This window comes from Meriones unguiculatus, chromosome 18 (assembly GCF_030254825.1).
Source record: "Meriones unguiculatus strain TT.TT164.6M chromosome 18, Bangor_MerUng_6.1, whole genome shotgun sequence".
Taxonomy (NCBI): Eukaryota; Metazoa; Chordata; class Mammalia; order Rodentia; family Muridae; genus Meriones; species Meriones unguiculatus.
In genome coordinates, this window is record NC_083365.1 from 46,620,180 (window position 1) to 46,640,595 (window position 20,416).

The following is a 20,416-nucleotide window of genomic DNA, read 5'->3' on the forward strand; positions in this document are numbered from 1 at the left end:
TCATAATTTTTAATCCTATGTTTTTGCTCTGAGATTTTTTTTTTCATGTTTATGGAGTATAAGTCTGTAAGTTTCTTTCTTTGCTTTTCCTTCTTTTTTGGTGTTTGTTTTTTGCATTGCCAACTTGTTCAACACTAAAGATAATTTAGTAAAGGTCATGTTTCAATCAAAACTCAAATATCTATTAAGGTATTTTATTTATGGCTATAAAATATTTACTTTTTTAACTGATCCAAGGAATATCCAAATTGTTTGTTTTATGTCTAATGATTCTATGTATAATGTGTGTATATACTTATAAATGACACTTAATACTGACTGTTTCCAGCTTTGCTTTTAGAGATTGTTTTCTCTAAATGCAGGAAAGGACTTATAATGTTAAATTGCCAAATTCTGACAGTTACTTAAGAAGTTGTACTAGAGAATTAATAAGGTTTAATGAAATTGTCACAAATTAATATAATTTAATAAATATATTAGTTATAATAAAATAAAAAAACTGTCTTTCAGAAAACAAAATAAAAACCTAAGTCTCAGAACTTTTCCCAATCAATTCTTCCCAAAATTGCATGAATTGTTCATTATTCTTATTCCTTGATGTGTTTAGGCACCTGTTGCAATGAATGTGTTCCCTGCTGTGGAAGGGAAAGTGAAAGGAGGTGAATTAGGAGGTGGAATTCATTGTAAATCTGCTCCCTCTCTCCTGCTGCCATTCCTGAGCAGGAGCAGGAGCAGGAGCAGGAGCAGGAGCAGGAGCAGGAGCACTGTCTTTCTATACCTGCATTTTTCCCCATCTTTCTGTTGGTGTTCATATGTACCCTTCTGGGGAAACAGTGACGTATAGACTTTTTTTTTTTTTTTTACTTTTAAATGGAAGTGTTATAATAGAGAGGGAACTAGACTCCTGTTTATTCTTTCACTTCCAGTCTCTGGACTTTTTTTTTTTGTTTAATGCTGGAGACTAATGTACATTTACTGAGGCTGAGGTCTCAGAAAATTCTACAAGACTGAAGGAAAAGTACATCATCAGCCAGGAACTAGGACAAGTTAAAGCCAGGAAAGGACAAGATAAAGATAGATATAGGAACTGACTTCAACATCTTGGCTCCATAACTTGACAGAAACCCTGAAATTCTGCAAGTAAGGTGAACCTACATGCTGTTACTTTCATAATGACTGTTTTGTTTATGCACAAGTGTGCAACTATGCCAGTGCACTCTCTCTCTCTCTCTCTCTCTCTCACACACACACACACACACACACATACACAAATATCCAAGCTCATATTTCTCATCTATAAGATGGGATTTAACCTTTGTGTCTGGGGAAATTCAGTGTTGGCCCAGGGTGAATTAGAAGGTAGATGTTCTAAATTTCACTTAAAATCAAAGTAGAGACCTGCCACATACATAACCAAACATTAGCCATATTTTTGACATGAGATAGTCTTTTGTTTAAAAACGTTACCCTCAAATCTGATGTAATTCGCAGAACCTTTTTGATTCTTTAAAAAAACATCATTATAGAATGACACAATTGTATCTAACAACTCTAAACCAAAAAATACCTTTAAATAAAAATTTAATCTCCAGGCTTGAATATAGGAGAATCCAAACTATGGCCTAGGGAAAGCTCTGTCTAGAATGTTTCAGCATCAATATCCTGCTAAAAAACATAAATGCAGTTGTCAAATTTCTAAATCTTGAAAAAAAATTGATTTTCTCTTTGGAGAGTATCCTGAGATCATAAGGAGGGCAGTTGATGATACAATTGTATAATTGCAGCCTTTGATTACTATTTACTGATGACTTTGTTATTAAAATGAGAAAATTGAGAAAAAAAAGAATGAGAAACGCTAGGATAATTTTAAAAACTAAAATCTAAAATGAAAAATGAAAGGAACATAATCTGACCACAAGAAGTGAAATTTAGAGGGCCATTGAGGTAGGTTTAAACGTATAAGTCAAATGAAATTCTGTACCACTGTCTTCTTGAAGCAACATATGTGCCAAAAGCCAAATACTATGCACAAAAACATTTGAACTGATATATCAAGTTCATTTTTAAAAGCCATTATTGTTAAATTTGTTACCCTTTTTTTTGAGGGGAGGGGAATATTCAAACTGATACTCCCTGAAACACCTGTTCCACTTGTCCTTTCTCTCCCTCCCTCCCTCTCTTCCTCTCTCTCTCTCTCTCTCTCTCTCTCTCTCTCTAATTTAGGGACATGTATAAGAGGAGAAAGGTCAATGCATTCTGCCTGATAATTAAAAATGTTCTGAGTCATAAAGATAGTTAACTTTTTAAAATTTTAATTCTATAATCACACAATTCTTGAAAAAAATAGTAATCTTTTTTTTTTAATGTCGTGAATTTTAAAAATTGCATCTTTAGGAAAGGTTCTTCTCTCAGAAAACAAAATGCTAGCAATTTCTACCAAAAATATCTAAGAAACCAATGCTAGAAAATATGTATTTGGTTTTAGAAAAGGCATTTAGCAAAGTAAAAATGCTTCTTTAAATGATAATATATATTTTGTGAAAAAATAGTCTTAAAAAATATTGTATTGAAAATTTTGAGCAAAAATATATTAACCATCTTGGTTTCCCTTTTTGATTTTGTTTTTGTTTTTGTTTTTTAAGAGAGGGTTCCACTGTGTAGCATTGGCTGTCTTGCATCTAGAGCTATAGACCAGGCTGGCCTTGAACTCACAGAGATCTGCCTGCCTCTTTCTCCGAAGCACTGAGATCAAAGGTGTGCACCACGACCACCCAATTCTTTTTCTTTTTAATCGTATTGCTGTAGTGGCATTGTACTCAGAGCGTGTTGTTGCGTGGTCTGGTAGTTCATTGGCCTCTTAAGACCTAGCACTGCCAGTATCTACCTAGATGGTTCTCACTGCCAAAAACAAACAAACAAAACATCCCAAAACAAACAACTCTGCTCTTTTTGTGTTTGCATTAAAAAAATAATGGTTCACCCCGTGGAGTTCATTAGTCACTTGTTCTTTTCAAATACTTTATTTCTCTTCAGAATTCCATAATCATCTTGTTCCTTATACTGCCCAGAATATCTAATCAAAATAGAGGGTTTTTTTTTTCCCTTCCTTTTTTTCTTATTTAAGAAGTCCTTCTGGAGTCAGAGCTGTTTTCTGGAGGCTACTGTAGCAGTTCTAGCTTGTTGCCATTGTGATATGGCTTCTGGTGAGACGGCCTTGGTGGACTCCCAAGGCTCCAGTGTCTGGTACAAACGAGTGTGAGTCTGAGCCTGACCCTCACTGTGAGACACCCTGAGTTTCTTTTCAGTTCCCTGACCCAGCAGCTAAGTCACAGGGTTCTGTACCGTGAGCTTTGTGGAGGTCCATCGTGGGTTCCACCAAGATGAAGCTGAAGGTTTGAGCCTATTTATGAAGACCCCTAACGTGGACTTTATGAACACAGTGTACCTGTATGGATGCTGCACACACACTTGTTTGCGGGAAGCTCTAAGTGGTAGTTAAAAAAAAAAAAGCTGCAGTCAGATCAACTGGTTAGTAGCATGCTTTCATTGATTATCTAACCAAGCTCAGCTGTCACATGCTTCCTCTTGCTGTAACCGTCCTGGCAGCCCTGACAGTTCGATCGTTCGATCCTTTATCTGACTGGATGTCCTTGAGGATGGCATTTCTTCTTGATGTTGATTGTTGGATTCTGTGGGCCTGTGGATTTTTCAAGTGATCTTCAACCATACGATCAATATCTAAAATTAATCTTCACTAGTTTCTCATAATATTGACAAAAAAAAAGGTAATTCCAGGTGGGGAGTATCTGAGAAATGCTTATTAGCATGTAGGTATTCATCTGAATAAACGGAAAACGGTTTTTAATTGGCAGCCTCCTACCTCTCCTCCCCTCTTTCCATCAAGAAAACACCCACAGAACATTAGAGTACACGTTTGCACGTGAGAGAGGGGTAGGAAACCCCTGGTTATGTGGCCCTCAAGTTAGTCTGAAGAAAAAAATTGATTCTTTACTCATTTTGCACAAGCTCATTCATCATAAACTACTCATAACTTTCTAGAAATGATAGAGGTCCTGAAAACCATCTAGCCCACAGTCCTTCTTTTTATATAGGGGGAAAAAATGAGGGAGCATGAGTTTCCATCTTGCCTCAAGTCCACAGAAAAGTAGTGAATTTATGACTATTCTGGGGTAAGAACCTGCTGGCTTAGTTCGAGCTGACCCTAAGCAGGCTGGAGAGCTCCTGGATGGAATAAACAAGAACAAGCAGCAGCCAGCAGGAGGGGAGAAAGAAAGGGAAGAGGTGATGAAGCCGTTTTGTTCTGGCAAGGACGTTTTTCTAAAACAGGCTTATCAGGGTCTCAGATTCTGTCTCTAGGCTATCCAATTGGATGGATTCATCTAACCTGTTCTCATTTCCACCACCAAGCCCCTCAAAGGGAACACATTTTAGGGATCTCTTACCTGTGGGAGTTCAGATTTCAAACAGACCCCCCTCTCTTTCCAGTACAACACAAGAAGCATTTAAATATATTTATTTGTGTGGGGGTGCTTCTGCCTCTGTGGGAATGTATGTGTCAGAAGATAATCCACGGGAGTTGGTGTTTTTCCTTCTACCCAGTAGGTTCTGAGGGGTGGAACTCAGGTGGTCAGGCTTGGAGGCAGGTGCTTTTACCTGATGAATCACACCTGTGGCCCCACAGCAAGCCTCTGTGAACACAGCAACCAGAATGCCTCAGATAGTGGCTATGAAAGTCCCACAGTAAGTCTATGTTCATTTGCTTTCCAGTTAAAGGGGCAGGTTTAAATGAAAACATACTTAAACGGCTGTTAACTCAAGGCAAAATGATTCGGGTAATAGCTAGAGGTCAAAGTGGTGCCAAGGGAAGCTGACACTCTTTGGAGCTCAAGGGGGTGGGGAGCGTTATGAGCTCAGTCTTGTGCTATGAGTGGGATTTTGATAGAAAGATAATGCACACAGGTGTGTCTGGCTGTTGGAACTCTACAATCATCTGCGGTGGTGGGGGCAGCTGTATGCTGGAAATGTTGAGGGCTTTTGTTATTGGAACATTGGGTGATAAGAATGTCAACAGGGAAGGAAGGAAAGCCAAAAGGTGCCAGATTGTAGAGAAAGCTGAATGCTGAGCAAAGGACCTTTTGTTAACTCTGAGGGGTCATGGAGAGCCACCAAAGGCCTCTGACCAGGGGAGTTGATGTCTAGTGACATTGAAGGGGTGTTTCCAGACTGTACTGTAGTCAGAGCTGTACTCAAATTCACTGCATACTCAAGGATGATCTGATGCCACCGTCTCATGCTAGGTGCTTGGCTTGCAGGCATGTGTCAACCATGCCTAGTTTGTGCAGTGATGGTGTCAAATCCGGGATTTCATGCATGCTAGGCAAACACTCTACCAATTGAGGTACATCCCCAGCCTTTAAAGAGTGGTTCTCGGTAAGGCAAGAAAAAGAAGCCGAGAGCGTGCAGGTGACTCAAACTGGTCCTGATCATTAAGGAAAGCTGTCCTCCCCTTCCTCTTCCCTTCCTTTCCTGGGCCCTCCTCATCCCTCTCCTCCTCCTTCACATGTATGGTCAGGAGAGTGACAAAGCTTTAGAGTATTTAGGACAGCTATGTGTTAGGTGTTAGGCCTCTCGGGCTTCTGTAGAACTCTGGATTCCAGCTAGTGAAAACTCCTTGAACATCAGCAAAGTCCCTGGGTACCCTGCTGTTGTGTTCCTCCTGGAGTGGGAAAAAAAAAATGCCCACAGCTTGTCTTTTAAATATTTAATGTCTTCACAATTTGTGTCTTCTGAATTTGGTGGGTTACTCTTGAGACTTTTGAACTGTGTCCCCAGATGAAATAGCGTCACCTTCTCCCAGAGCGAATCTTTGCATTTGTCCCCCGGGCCTGCCAAGTGTTCAAGTAGCATCTTGTCCCAGGTATATGAGATATAGACCTCTGTAAGATGCATTTTTGTCTTTGGGGAGTATATTTGTGTGTTCATGAATGTACACATGCAAGTGTGTGTGTGTGTGTGTGTGTGTGTGTGTGTGTGTGTGTGTGTAGGGGAATTGTCCTTTGGAAGTCTTCAACCTTGTGTTTTGAGGCAGGTTCTCTCACCTTGGGCCGGGGGCTCATAACTTCGGCCGGGCTGGCTGGCTGGTGAGCACGTGGTTTCCTCCTGTCTCTGATTGCCCAGCAGTGGCATTGCAAGCATGTGCCACCACACCCTGTTTAAAAGCTGCTTTTCAGTCTTGCCTTGGGCCCCCTTTTCCTAGCGAATCCATCGAGGGGAGGTTGATTCACCCCGTTGGCATCACCAATCCTAGTTGCAGCAGTACATGCCCAAGTATTTGCAAATGGTGGGACACAGCTCCTGCCATGAATTCTTCCCATCCTCTAATCCTCTTCCTTTCAAGCCTTGTCTTCTTGTGAATCCTCGTCTGCCTGTTTTCCACTTCTGCCCGCACACTGGAAGCCACATGGCTGCCCTCTTCCTCCCTGAATCCTCTTGACTCCATCCACCCGTTCTTTGCTCTGATGGCCAAGTATCAGTCTTCCATGTCAGAGTGGCATAGCAACCTTCTCTGGGTGCAGTCAAAAGAGACTGTACAGTGGCACCGGGTGGGTCAGTCATGCTTATGTACACGGAGTTAGAACAGATAGTACACATACACACCAACTCAGCAGAGCTGGCATTCGAGAACCCAGTTACATGTCAGCATGTAGATGCCAGCTTCAAATGCAGGCTTTTATGGATAACTCTGCCATTGATTTTTTTAAAGTTGTTTTAGACACTATCACAGTTGAGAGATAAAACAGTATCTTATTAGTTAAAGTAATACATGTAATATCACTGTTCAACCCTCTATCCATCAGTTCATCCACTACTTTTTTTTTTTTTTTTACAGATTTTTTTTTTTATGTTTTGTTCTGTTTTTCGAGACAGGGCTTCTCTGTGTAGCCTTGGCTGTCCTAAACTCGCTTTGTAGACCAGGCTGGCCTCGAACTCACGTTGATCCCCCTGCCTGTAGTGTGTCACCAAGCCTGGCTCATCCACTACTTCTTATATCAGTACAAAAATCATCTGCAATGGTGTTTATCTGATGGTAGTGATGGTTAGTATTTCTGATAAAAGGGCTAGATTCAATGCAAACAAAACAAAACAGAACCAAAAAACCACAGACTCCCCACCCCAAAAAAAATACCTCATGTTTTTACAACTAATCTTCTGCAGTGCTTAATTTCCTGCTAAGAAATGACTGCCAACTGAGCATGGCATAGCTGGAAGAGCCCACAGGACTCTTCCCATTGATGTGTGTGTGCTTCTGTCTATTTATAACTCTGCTTTCATTTACTATGTAAGACAAAAGAAGTAATGAGCCCTGTCTAGCTCCCCAATCTGTGATTCCTTTGTCTACATGGAAATCACCCCATGATTTGTTGCTTTTAGTCACTAGTGACTTTTAGTGAAAGAGTCTGTGGCCAGGTGTAGCCATGAGAGCAGCACTGAGGAGGTGGAGTCAGAAGGATCTCAAGTTTGAGACCCTCTCATTGTCATAGGGTGTGGACACCACTAGGTGATAGAGAGCTGACTGGGCCTACACAGGGTCCTAGGTTCTCACTCCTGTCACCTTAAAACAAACAAGCACACAAACACACAAAATGGTTTCACTTCTAGATTCGTAATAAATAGCTCAAGGGTTGAGTGGATGGTCACAAAGAGATACAGACCGTCAAGATATTATCACACCCACCCAAAGTAGGATTGTTCTTGTCCTGTTATTGTAGAACAAAAATATTAAAAAAAATCAAAGAGGAAAATGGATTGAGAGTGTTCTAAATGCCAAGTAAGCATTTCTTTATCACAGGGCACATCCTTTCTTAAAACATCCCCGCTAGTGTTCTGCAGGGATTAGGAAATGTTTTAACAGGTGGCAGTCCGTGTCATCCAGCCCCCATGATTGTCTCTGGGCACTGATTTATTCCCTGCTATGTACAGGTTCCTTCCCAAACTGCCTCTCCCTTATTCGGCTCCCACTGTTATACAGGCGTTTTACTAGTGATATCGAGTGATGTTATTTTTGTTCGTACATTATCAAGTTTTGTGTCATTTCCATTCTTGCATATACCCATAATTCACAGCTATTGTCTAGGGCTCATTCTTTTTTCTACTGTATTATTTTATGGCATCTTCTCCATTCTTGAGTTATTTCATTTTATTGTTTAACCAGCTAGATTTTGTTGTAAACACATTTTTCTTCTGAAACAGCTCATTGGTCCTGTTTCATTGAGCTCATTCATAGACATCGCCTTTGCCTTTGCCAAGCAGACTGACAGACTGTTCTTGGTCCCAACCGCCTGAGAAAAGCAGGTAGTCTCCTTTGCCTCCTCGGCTTTGAGTGTGACTGGGAAGAAGGTTGCCCACGTTATTATTTCTCATGGTTGGTCATTGATGTTTTCTGACTGAATTCCTAAAAGGTTCTTTTGGTTTTAGCCCTTATGTTGTATTTTGAAGTTGTGAGCTAGATAATTTAATTTTACCAGAACCCAGATTTTGGGGGGTTTGTTTTGTTTTGTATTTTTGAGTTCAAGACCAGCTGGGCTACACAGTGAGACCTCCTCACCGTGTAGGGTGGGGCTTTAAGTTTTCGAAGCTTAATAGACTGGAGGGCTTCAACAAGTCACTTCATTCTGTATACCTCAGATCACATTGTTTTTCTGTGAATATACATAACTATGCATACCTCTTAGAGCTGCTGGGATTCTGTGCCTGTAGGATACCTAGAGTCATGCCTGCTCTAAAAGAAACACTGCCTAAAGGTTGTTATTTTTAGGAAATTTTTCTTTTGTTACTTTTTAAAATACCTTTTCTACCTTGTTTGTTGATTTTTACTCTTCTAATAACACCTATTGTCAAGATTATTATTTTGTTACTCATCTTTATCATTCCTGTCTATTTGTTTATTTGCCTTTTTCATATACATATTTTTTTTTTTTTTAGTTCATAGGTGACTCTAATCTCTTTTACAGTGCGTTGATTGTGCTCTTTGGCATTTTTATTCGTTAATTTTTGAAACATTGTTTGAGCATCTATTTGTTTCTTCAGATCCACTATTTTTTTCCCCATCTCATCCTGTTATTTTGTCATTTTACGAGCTTGTGCTTATGTTGGGCTATTCTTCAGTTAAATGCACACGGAAAGCATTTTTCTTTAGTTTCTTGAATTTTATCTATCTATTGTTGCTTGGGAGGATGCATGTGTGCCTTTGCACACACAGGGAAGTCAGCAGACCCTTCTTGATTTCCACCGTGTTAAGACAGGGTCTCTCTTGTTTCTGTGGATGACTGCATACTTCAGGCTAGCTGGCCCAAGAAGGTCCAGGTGATCCTCCTGTCTCCCTCCCACCTCAACACAGGAGTGCTGGGTATACAGATGCACACCACCACATCTGTTTTTTTGTTTTGTTTTGTTTTGTTTTGTTTTTAATTTATTTTTAACCTGGGTTCTGGGGATTGAACTCAGGTTTCAGGCTTCGCAGCTAGCACCTTTTCCCCACCGAACCATCTCCACAGCCCTGAATTATTTTGTAGTCTTTCTTTGTGTGTGTGTGTTGCTCCCAGGAGAGGGGTGGTAATGGTGGGCATTGATGTCATTCCATTTTCTTTTATCACGACTATGCTTAGGTGGTTCTCTCTCACATCTTTATCCTCATTTACTCTTTATTTTTAAAAAGTTTAGGTATGTGTGTGTAAGTGTGTACACACATGATGTGTGTGTTGGTGTGACACAGCCCGGTGTGTGTGGAGATCAGAGGACATGTATTCAGAGCTGACTGTCTCCTTCCATCTTTGTGTGTGTTCCAGGGAGGGAACACAGATCCACAAGCTTGTGCTGCAAGCACTTTCACCCGCTGGGCCACCTTCCAGCCTGCATGGACTTACTTTCACAGTGTGACCTTCTGACCCCATCTTACACTATCTAATCTGACTTTTTCCTTAGGTCCCATGGTAAAAGGGTTGGCTTTTATCTTATTTTGGGGGTACTTAAGGAGGAGTGGGTGAGTTTCGCATCTCTGGAGGGCTTTGTTGGACATCTCAGGTTCAGCCTTTCATTCTGAGGAAACTCTTAGTTGTCCTGTGCCACTGTGGACAAGACTGATTCAGTGGTAGCTGTATCTCCTTTTGATGGACAGGTAACATCCTCCTGGAGATCCATGCCTCTCTGCTAGACTCTGCCTCCTGGTTCAGTTTTGCTGCTTCCCTTGGCAGCCATTTCCAGATGTTTCACGTCGGGGAAAGGAAAAACAGATGCAATATCCTCACAGCTTCCTTCCCACCGGGTTTGTGCTTTTCAGTGAGAATTCTTGGGGTGAGCTTGACTTCTCTCCAGAGCTCTTGAAGTGTGAGGAACAGTTGGGTTTGCCGGTGGAAGCTTTGCTTTTCTGTTGCTCAACTCTGCCACAGAACCGACTTCTCTCCTCCACTGCCGCGCTCTGAGCTTCTGCTTTGGCTCAGTCCTCTCTCCTCGTCAGCTGCTATCAGTGGACTCTGGTGTTACTTCATTCAGAATTGGGCAGGATTTTTCTGTGAGGCTATGCTAGTGTTTCCTTGTGATTCCTGGTCTTCCTCTGGGCTTCCTTCATTTCCATCCCTCAGAAATAATTGGAGGGGGGGGGGGGCTGCACACCAATAATAACTGAAAACTTTTATAGTATTATATTTAGTTACAGAGATCCATACATGCATTTTGTAACCAGTTAAATTCTATTTGGATGTGTGGACATGAAATCCTGCACTGAGTGTCCCATTTTCTCTCTCTCTCTCTCTCTCTCTCTCTCTCTCTCTCTCTCTTTGCAATGTTGGGATGGAACCCTGCCCTATATGCTCTGCCACAGAGCTCCACCCACAGTTTCCGGTTTCCATTTCTGTGTTTCTGTGAGAAAGCATCTGTGAGAAGTTCTGTGTATAAAAACTCAAGCACAGTTTAGAGTCAAATCACAGAGGTAATCCACTGCTCCAGTAACGTGCACTCAACGGACTGGGCTTTCCATAGTCAGGTCATCTGGCAGAGCATTCCCAGTGTGGTCTTGGGAGGCAAAAGTTGGAAGAAGAATTTCAAGTGTTATGCAAGCAGGGAATCGGGCTTGCATAGTGCTCAAGCGGGAACCCAGCCTCTGCTGTCTCCTGGGTTTCCCCAGCAGCCCCCAGCATACAGCAGCACTCAGCACATTTTGTTGATTGAATAAACAAATGGCTGCCTAACAAGTCTAAGGGACTATTATTTTGAAAGCTATTTACTGTCGCTCTGTCACCCACCCTGAGGTCAGTAAAGAAGGGCTGGGAGGATTAGCCGTGGGAAATTTGAGTGAGTGGTCTGTAGACAGCTTGGTTGAGCTAATTGTGGGTTTCAGTACCAAACTAACATAAATAGCATGAGGCAAGGTTGCGTTTGAAGTCTGACAGGTGGTGGCGAGCATTCACTCCTGGGATGGGCCCTTGGGTTTGTTGTGTTTTGATACAGCCGTGAAAGTGAGCATTTCAGGTCTTAGCCTGGACAGGTTTCATGTTAAAGGCGAGATGCTCATCACCAAAGCCTCCAAGCAGCAGGGTTGTGTGTGGCTTTGTGCCCACCCAGAAACACCCCTGGAATCATAGCATCTCAAGATGGGCAGGAAGCTAGTTTAGTCCATTTAAGGACTGACTCTTTTTAATGTGTTTTTCTAAGATACTTATTTTCCTGGTCAGGAAAAACGTTAATGTCTGCGCTATACTTTCGCTGTTAAACCACATTTCATTTTCTAATGTTATTATCATTGGTTGTTGTCCTTTTGAGGAAAAGTCTCACACAGCCCAGGCTGGCCTCAGTTTGGTATATAGTCAAGGCTGGACTTTAATGCCTATCTGATCCTCCTCCTTCTACCTTCTAAGTGCAGTATTACTGCGCTACATCTAAGCCTTTTCACCTACCTTTTTCTTCTTCCTTCCTTCTTTCCTTTCTTCCTTCCTCACCCCCTCACCCCCTACTTTCCTTCTTCTTTCTCTCCCTCTTTCTTCCCTCCCTCCTTCTTTTCCTTCTTAAGGATCAAACCTACAGTCTTACACACGCTTGACAGACTTTCTGTCACCGAGTGACACACAACTGCAGTTCCCCTCCAAGCATTTTAATCATGTGCTTCATTTAATCATGTCCTCCCCCCCTCATGCACACACACTTTTGGTAGTGCTGAAGATGGTACCCAGGGTCATGTGTATAAGGCAAGCTCTCTACCACTGAGCTACGGCCCCAGGTTCTATGTGACTAATTCTTGACCAGGCCATTCAGCCTGTTTCCTCCCATCCTTCCTTTTGCTTGACCTAGTTATACCCAGGTCTGATAGAAACTGAAAGTTCATGGGTAATTTAAATTAAGTCAACCAGGGGGGTCCTCCTGGGAGACCAAAAGGCAGTAAGAAAGACTCTGGTGATGTGTAATCAGGCTCATCCTTTGGGGAGATGCATTAATTAGCTTTCTAAGTTCTGTTGCTGGTTTTCATAACTGGATTTTTGTTTTCTTATGTGGGGCTGAGGGGGTGAGGTGGTGGTGGTGTTTTAAACAGAGTTTCACTTTGTAGCCCCTTGCTGGCCTCAAACTTGCAGTTCTGCTTCAGCTTCTCAAGTGCTGAGATTACAGGCATGAGCCTGTGACAATTGTTTTGAGTGAGGAGTATTACACAAACACAATGTGATTTTTAAGATTAATTTTACAAAATTGAAATAAAACCCCTTAGGTTGTAAGTTTTATTTTTTATATGTAGTTCCCAAGAACTTTGCCCTGTTAGGAGGCTCCATTTTTGTTGTTGTTTTTTGTTGTGTTAATTTTGGGAAGAAATCCTTCTGAGCAGAACTGGTACACAAGAAGACACGCATGTAACAGGCTTCCTGAGGTACACATGAGACCTAGCCAGATAGAAGAAGGAGCTTGTACATGATAGGTTATAGAAGTGGATTTGGAGTGATCATCATATTTTGAAATTCCATGGATTAGCCTTAAAAAAAACCAAAAGCTTAGGCTGGAGATTAGAGTGCTTGCATAGCACATGTACATACATACGTACATACATACATACATACATGGACAGTGGTTCAAACACAAGCATTGGGGGAAAAAAGGTAAAGTAAAAAGAAAAAAAACCTACTTTTGTTTTGTTTTGTTGTTGGTTGGTTGGTTGTTTTTTTTTTTTAACTTTTTGTTATGTTTTGTTTGAGACAATGTCTCTCTGTGTAGCTCTGGCTGTACTGGAACTCACTCTGGAGACCAGGCTGACCTCAAACTCAAGAGATCCACCTGACTCTACCTCCCAGGTGCTAGGACTAAAGACATGCACCACCACTGCCTACTTCATTTTTGCTCTCTGAGATTTTGCTTTTTCGGAATTAGAAGTGATCTGTACCCTAACAATTCTATATTATGTTTAGATAAAACTTGGGCATGACTTGGGGTTGATGAAGTGATGGACTCACACATGTAAAAAGCTGGGTGTGGTGCTGCAGGTTCATAATATGAGGGCTGACAAGGTGAAGATAGGCGGTTCTCCAACATTAGCCTAGCTTAACTCACGAACCCTAGGACCCAGTGAGAGGCCCTGTCTCATAAAAACTACAAATAAAAACAGAGCAAGATGGACAACACCCGAGGAAGGACATTTGAGGGTGACTTCCAGTCTTCACACCCATGTACCCTTGTATACTCTCACACACATAAACACGCACACTCACACATGTTAAAAAAAAAAACAGTTCTCAGGGCTGGAGTGACGGCATTTCACATCAGGAATTGGGACCCTGAGCCAAGCACATTTCCTTGTGTTTCCTCTTCTCTTCTGGAGAGGGATGAAGGAGATCCTTTGAGAGAGGCATGTTCTCGTAGGGAGGCCGTCACTGCTGGAAAGGTGCTACTGATTGATATATTTTAACTTTATAATCTTGTGGCTAGCATTTGAAAATTGCTGTATTATTTGAGAAACATTTAAATTATATAAAATAACATGGAACCTTTTGTATTTAAAATCTATTATTATATAACATGAGCTTATTTTTAATTGTAACATTTCAATTACCCGTTTCATTTTATTAATTTCTGCATACTTCATGCCTTATATGTATTGCATTTTAAAAATAAATATGTATTCCTTTAAAATAAACTATAAATCTGGATATTGAATAATTTCTTATTTCTCTTCTTTCAAATTATCAAGAATTTATCATACTTAGGTAGATATTTATTTTGGCCCCACAATGGCTAATTTTGTGATGCTCAAAATCCACCTGAACAAATAATTCTCATTTAAATTAGGTATTCTTTATTTTGTAAAAGAGGACATTGTGAAAATACCATTAATGGGCTTATATGGAAAAAGGCCCATTGTATTTGTAACTGTTGTCAGAATTTTGCTATTTTGTTGATGTCAGCCTATCTGAAAATTATGTACTTTAGCTTGTTTTTGTGATTTTAAAGTTCTCTTATTTTTTAAACCCCCCGAAGTAATTTTGAAGGCAGCTACCACTGTTAACACAATAATGTTGTCAAAACTCAAACACAATTTGGGAAAATAGTTAGAGCTAAGGTTCCCACCATAATCCATTATTGGCACCGAATGCAGAATTGTTCTAACAGGTTGGTCTGATGTAATGATTCCACAAGATCCTTGGACCCGGGGTTCATACAAACTCATATTGCAAGGGGAATCTCAATTACCTCATTTGGAATATAGTTATGTAAACTAATGTAAATGTAATTTCTGATAAGCTTAAAATTGAAAACTTTTCTAATAATGTCTTCTTGGTTACAATGAACTTCTATAGTGCTATAATTTTATATTTTTCTGTCTACAACACGTAAGTCAACTTACAACTTACAACTGTCTTTCTGTAAGTACAGCTAATTCCTATGAGTTTCCTAGAATTAGGACTCCAGCCTATCAGGTCTCATCAGGACTGTCTTTCATAGTCTGAGGAGTGTTATTTTAAGAAAATTTCGATGTTTGCCGTTAGGAGCTGCTATGTATGGAAAACCCAGCTAGGGCAAATAACATGGCCAGGTTTCATGTGGTTGATAGGCAGTATTTTGTAACAGGAAAGATGGTCTAGCTTAGAAGTACCAGAGCTTTTCGGGGAAGAGGAAGTAAATAGTCTTGTGAGCACTGGCCTGGAATCCCTTGATCCCTCTCACCCTCGTTCTGTGTTAGGTGGTCCATGGAACAGAAGTAGAGTTCTATTACCAACAAGCTGTGTTGTTTTCAGACAGCTTACTAGACAACCATTATCTCTGTTTCCTCTTCTGAAAATATAGACCATAATAATAGCCAATCCATATCATAGTTGTTCTGAGTCTGAATGGGATAGAGTATAGCGGGTGACAAATCACTGCATAAACAGAAGGCACTTGTTGTGGTAGGTAGTGATGATGGGCTTTCCTGTGGAAACTGAGAGCCATTGTTCCTGTAGTAGGAAGTATGTGCAAATGGACAAGTGTCCTTTGGAGACTTAATGCTTGAAAGCACAACAATGAAATTACTCAAATGACTATGAATGCAGCTGACTTAAAGGCCAAGAAGTCCAGAGCTTCCATTGGAGGGTAACTGACAACACTAAGCTTCTAGAAAATCAACTATATTGCCAGAACATTTTAGAAGGACATAAGGGAAACAATTATTTTCATTGTTATATTAAAGCACCTGAGACAATTAACTTCTCAAATATTCATTGAGCTCACAGTATTGGATGTTCTGGTTCAAGGCTGAACAAACCCATGTTTTGAATCTCTGGTGGGTGTGCCATACAGGAACAGTGGGAGAACACGGTACAGCAAACTAATATCCCTGTGTCCGGGAAATAAAAGAGGATGAGGCCAAGCCCCACAGTCCCTTCCAAAGGTATGGCTTTCAGTAGTCTAAGGAAGTCCCCAAGCCCCACCTCCCAAAGGCCTATAACATCATCCAGTAACACCAATTTGGAACCAAACCCTTACCTCAGGAATATACTCAACCATCAAACTTTAATGATACCCTTCAAGATCATTAACCTTTCTCTATGACCAGACAAAATCCAGAAAGCTTCCCAGGGGAAGCCACCTGTTCTGTTTTTACATATCTACATGAAGGGAGCTTTCAAGAAACTTGTAGTATTTAATCAACTTGGTCTATGTGTTAAAGTTCTTCCTTTTGGACGGACCATTATTGTCACAATCAAAGCGGGTATTTTTTTTGTAGTTCAGGGGCTGTGAGGGTACAATAGACAGTTCAGCCGCTGCCCTTTGTAGTCTGACGCTGGAAAAACAACACGCCCAAAGCTGCACCCTCTGCCACAATTTGCAGTCATGGACTTGGCCAAGCCTGCCAATTTGTGGCAGTGGTGACACCAGTGTGTGACTGCAGCTGTGAAGTCTCAGGAGGCTTCTCCCCAACAATCATCTGCTGGCCTGTGTGACCCATTAGGGCTTCATAAGACACTTTCTCAAGCACCAGGGAATTTGGGTTTCCCAACAAGCTCAATTGTCACTGTCTCCACCTGGAATTTAAAGAACCTGATGCTTGAAGAGTGTAAGTGAAGTCACCATAAAGAAGACACAAGAAATGAGAGTCAAATATGGGAGATTTGCCTCCAACCACAAAGCATTAACCCATTGGTTCCTGGGGAACTTTCCCACACTCCCATTGTTCCTTTAGCCAAATTGTGATAGCCATGTTCATTGTGGAAGAGAGTTGGATCACCAGATCCTTCTAAATTGAGGCCAGTCACCCCAGCCTGTACCTGTTCTTGGGAGCCACGTGCAAATGGGATAAGAGGTGGCCTGAAAGCCCAAGCTGCACCTGGGGAGTTCATGAGCATCGTTTGGGGTGATGCTGGATGAGATCTGTACCTTCTCCAGACCCTGTTTCCTGGATCTGTAAAAGAGCAACTGTAGTAAAGCCTATTTCAGATGGTTGCCGGGGATGTTACGTGGATTCATATATAAAATGCTTAGGTCTGATGGGGCAAGCTGGTTTAGTGTGTGACTTGTATTATGTAAGTTATTACTGCCCTGGGGTCTTTGCTTCATCACAGAGATGTCCTAGGTGGGATTCCATCATATTACTTAGCTGTCTTCTCCCCTTTGTGAATGTGTGACGGTGAGAGGACCTTGATCATAGAGGAAGAAAAGAGGAAAGAGGATGATGATGATGTGTGTGTATGTATGTATGTATTGTAATGTGTGTGTGTGTGTGTGTGTGTGTGTGTGTAGTGTATATGTGGGATATAGATGTGTAGCGTGTGTATATGTTGAGAGGTTATGTGTTTAGTACACATAAATAGATATAGGTATATATGTGTTTGTGTGTAGTACGTGTGGTATATGTGTATAGTGTGTGTAGTATGTATACGTTTGCATATATGTGTATGTATGCATAGTATGTTTGAATGTGGTGTGTGTGTACGGATACTGTGTAGAACCACCTGATTTAAAAGTCCTGAGAAGCACAAATTAAACCAGTAAAGTCCTCAAGAGGAAATCAGTGCTACAGCTCATTCAGGAAGGCATAAGCTCTACCTACCCTCACGGAAGCCCCTCAGTCTCTCCTACAGATCTGTGCTGTTGCCTTTTCCCTGCCATTCTAATTGCAGAATTCAGAGGGAGCAGTGGTAGGAGACTGTAATGTAGCAAAAACAAACAGCACGCGTCACAGCGCACCCCAAGGAAGCAGCTCTCGACTGTCGGGAAGAGGAAGCGACAGTACTTTGAAGAGTGATATATGCCTATTTTTAAAGTCAAAATTGGGCCATCAAGGTGGCTTAGTGAGTGCTTGCCTTCCAGTCTGAAAACCTGAGTTCAATCCCCAAAACCCACACGGTTGAAAGCAAGAACTAACCACCACAAGTTGTCTTCTGACCTCCATTCACACATGTACATGTGCGGATGTGCATATGAGTGCATGAGCACACACACATCACACACACACACACACACACAAACAACAACAACAAATATAATTTGAAAAGTTGAAGAGGAGTGGGAGTATGACTCAGCAGGTGGAATGTTTGCCTACAGTGCATGCTTGTACCCAGCACCCCAGAGCAGAAGCAGGGAGATCAGAAATTCCAGGCCACCCTCATCTACACACCAGGGCCAGTGTGACGTACATGAAACCCTGTCTCAAAAATAAACCTATAAATGAGAAAAAAAAAAATGTAAACGTAAAAATAAAACTTTCATTTGACTTAAGAAACAATATTTTACTTAAAGAAAAATTAGAAACTAGACTTATTTTTTTAATACCCATAATTCTGTCAATCAGAAATAGCATCTTGGTATGTACTTCTGTGCACAAAAAATATGTATACAAAGCAGACTCACACCATACATTTTCCTTTTACAAACTGACAATAATCCTTCGAGCGGTGTCAATCCTGGAAGCCCTTTCTGGTTGCTGGGGATGGAATCAGAGCCTTAGGAACTCGAGGCATGTAGTCTACAGCTCAGCTACATCCCCAGCCTCATGAGATATGGTTTTAAATGGCTAGTGATGCCAACACAGGCCTGCATCCTGATGGATTTTCACCATTCCATATTCTTGGAAGATTTTCAACTTAAAACTAAAAAGGTTTTTTGGCTGTCATAGGTAAAACAATGATGAAAGCACTGTAGTTAAATCCTCATGAGCATCCATAATTATTTCTTAGGCTAAATTAATGCCAAATTGCTTTTCAGAAAAGTTGTTCCAAATAGTGGTGCTTTTTGGAAAGCATCTCAAAATCAGTTAAGTGGGGGTTAAAGCAAGCCAGGACGGACGCTGGGTAAGTGGGCTTGCTTCAGTTAACAAAACAGCCAGTTGTGTGAGATCTTATTGCTTTCCCAAAAGCAGATCTGCAGTCTTATTTCCTCTGCCTGGTCCAAGCCATGGGAGCTATCAGAGTACTGGGTTGAGGTGGGGAAATAATCCATGTTAAGGTGCCGTCTTTTCCTCTATGCCTGGTGACATTGGGAAAAATCTTACAACTTCTCTGAGATTTATTTTCCTTATCAGTAAAGTAGGAATGACAGCATTTCAATTTTCTTTCTCATAGGGACTCTGTGAGGGTTAGAATTTCCAAGTTGAGATCACAGATATGATCCATCTGAGGGCATTGGAAACTTTTACGCATTTAAGCTGTGAAGACTACAATGAATTGTGTATTTAGTCTCCTGCAGAACCTTCCCCGATGATGAGGGAAGGAGATCCCCACCTTGACAAGTGGGTACAAGTTCTAATCCTGGACCAGCCAACCTTGACAGCTGGTGACTTCCTCCTCTCTGGAACTTTGTAAGGAGAGACATCTTACTACGTAACTTCCAGTATCAAAGATTCAGCATAAACTCCAGCAGAAATTATGAGATAGACTCAGAACAGGAATTATCAGTGCTAGAAAGGAAAGAGCTAAAGTGGCAAATATGAAATTAGAGCGCTCTGGGTCTGCAGTTCTCAACCTGTGCATTGCAACCATCAGAAAACGCGTACTTCCGACGGTCCCAGGAACCCCCAACCATGATTTTATTTTCATTGCTGCTTCATAACTGGGATTTTGCTACTGAGTGGTGTTTCAGTTCCTAAGACATTGGAAACATGTTTTCCAATGGTGGCGACCCACAGCTTGAGAACGGCTGCTCTAGGGCCTACTGCTTGGGTTGGGTTGGGATGCCCTGCAGAGATTTCACGGCCGAGCTGTATCCCCAGTCCATATGCCAGTTCATCTTTGGATCTTTCTGTTGGTAGTGAGGGGTAAACTGGGACCGTGTTTACTAATTGTTTCTAGAAAGAAAACTTAAAATATAGTTTTCCTCATCCCCTTTTCCTAAAGAATCCTCTCAGTGTCTTTCCCCATTTAGCTGCTTGGATGGTTTTATTACTGTTTAGATACAATGACTCAGATATAAAGATACTTTGAAAAGTATTTAGTGTCACAGAGACCCAGAATAAAACTGTGTTCCTTGGCACATCATGTGATGTTTGGAATCAGGGGTGTGTAACACTCTACACATTTCCAGAATTTGATGTCATATTTGTCACAAAGTGGTGACTGATTATCAGGACAGGTGCATGACAGCTACTCCGTTTTTATTGTAGGAAGAGTTATTTGGACAGTATAAGGCTACAAATTGTAAGAAAGCCTGGAGGAACAAAAAGAGATGGGTTCAGATTCTGACAGACACTTAGCTGATCAATCTACATCCCAGTTTCCTCATAGGGGGGAAAATGGATGGAAGAATGCCTACATCTTTGTCTTACGTATACCTAGACCAACACATACTCATATAATACTAGTATATAGTGGGGGCACATTTCGCTCAAGTTTTGCATCAGGAAAGGAGGCTTACAAAATGTTTTGGGGGTACCAAGAGAAATAGGGGAGAACTGAAGAAA